Source organism: Piliocolobus tephrosceles, chromosome 3 (assembly GCF_002776525.5).
Source record: "Piliocolobus tephrosceles isolate RC106 chromosome 3, ASM277652v3, whole genome shotgun sequence".
Taxonomy (NCBI): Eukaryota; Metazoa; Chordata; class Mammalia; order Primates; family Cercopithecidae; genus Piliocolobus; species Piliocolobus tephrosceles.
The window spans coordinates 60,551,869-60,553,569 of record NC_045436.1 but is presented as its reverse complement, the minus strand read 5'-3'; positions in this window follow the sequence as shown (position 1 = coordinate 60,553,569).

Genomic DNA, 1,701 nt, shown 5'->3' with positions numbered 1-1,701 from the left:
AGGAAGGAAGGAAGGAAGGAAGGAAGGAAGGAAGGAAGGAAGGAAGGGGGAAGGAAGGAAGGAGCTGAAGCCAGAAGCTACCTATTGGGTGAGGAATGCTCTCAGCACTTAAGAGGTTTAAAAATAATAATAATAATAATGCAGAGAAATCTCATTTACCATTTTCCCAGTTTCCCCCAATAGTAACATCTTCCAAAACTGTAGTACAATGTGACAAGGATATTGACATTGATAGAGTCAAGATTTACAAAAATTTCATCATCACAAGAATCCCTCCTGTTGCTCTTTTACAGACGTGTACGCTTCGCTTCTTCCCGAGCCCCTGGTTATCCCTGGCAACCACTAATCTATTCTCTATTTCTATAATTTTGCCATTTCAAGAATGTTAATTAAATGGAACCATATGCAGTGTGAAACCTTTTGGTATTGGCTTTTTAAAAAAAAAAACTCAGCATAATTCCTGGATTCATGTATATATCAATATTTAAATGTTTTTTAGTTCTGAGTAATATTTTGTGGTATGTACTACAGTTTGTTTATTCACTCATTGAAGGATAAGTGGGTTATTTCCAGTTTTTTGGCTATTACCAGTAAAGCTGCTATGAATATTTGTTTTGTGTGTGTGAGAGAGACGGAGTCTCGCTCTGTCGCACAGGCTGGAGTGCTGTAGCATGATTGTGGTTCACTGCAACCTTTGCCTCTCGGGTTCAAGTGATTCTTGTGCCTCAGCCCCCTGAGTAGCTGGAATTACAGGTGCCCACTACCATGCCTGGGTAATTTTTGTATTTTTAGTAGAGACAGGGTTTTGCCATGTTGGCCAGGTTGGTCTTGAACTCCTGACCTCAGGTGATCCGCCTGCCTCGGCCTCCCGAAGTGCTGAAATTACCTGAGCCACTGCGCCTGGCCTGCTATGAATATTTGTGCACAGCTTTTATATGAATATAGATTTTGTATCTCTGGAATAAACGTCAAAGAGTACAATTGATGCGTCATGTGGGAGTTGCATGTTTAGTTTTGTATGAAACTGCCAAACTGTTTTCAAGAATGGTTGCACCATTTTAAGTTTCCATCAGCAACTAGGAGTTACCCAGTTTCTCTACATCTTTGTCTGCATTTATTGTTGTCACTATTTTTATTTTAGCCATTCTGATAGTAAATGTAGTGATTTCTCATCGAAGTTGAAATCTGCATTATTTTCCTGATGGCTAATGATGTTGGAGATCTTTTCATGTGCTTAATTGTCATCTGCATATCTTCTGTGGAAGTATCTGTTCACTTTTTAAAATCATTTTTCTAACTGAATTATTCCTTTTTTTTTTTTTTGAGACAGAGTTTCACTCTGTCGCCCAGGTTGGAGTGCAGTGGCTGATTTCTGCTCATTGCAAGCTCCGCCTCCTGGGTTCAAGTGATTCTCCTGGCTCAGACTCCCAAGTAGCTGGGACTACAGGCACGTGCCATCACACCCAGCTAATCTTTTGTATTTTTAGTAGAGATGGGTTTTCACCATGTCAGTTTATGGTCTCAATCTCCTGACCTCGTGATCTGCCCGCCTCGGCCTCCCAAAGTGCTGGGATTACAGGTGTGAACCACCGCACCCTGCCTATTTGGTTTTTCAGTTGTTGAGTTTTGACTGTTCTTTATATAGTCCAGATAGAAGTTTTTTTTTTTTTTTTTTTTTTTTTTTTTTTTTTTTTTTTTTTT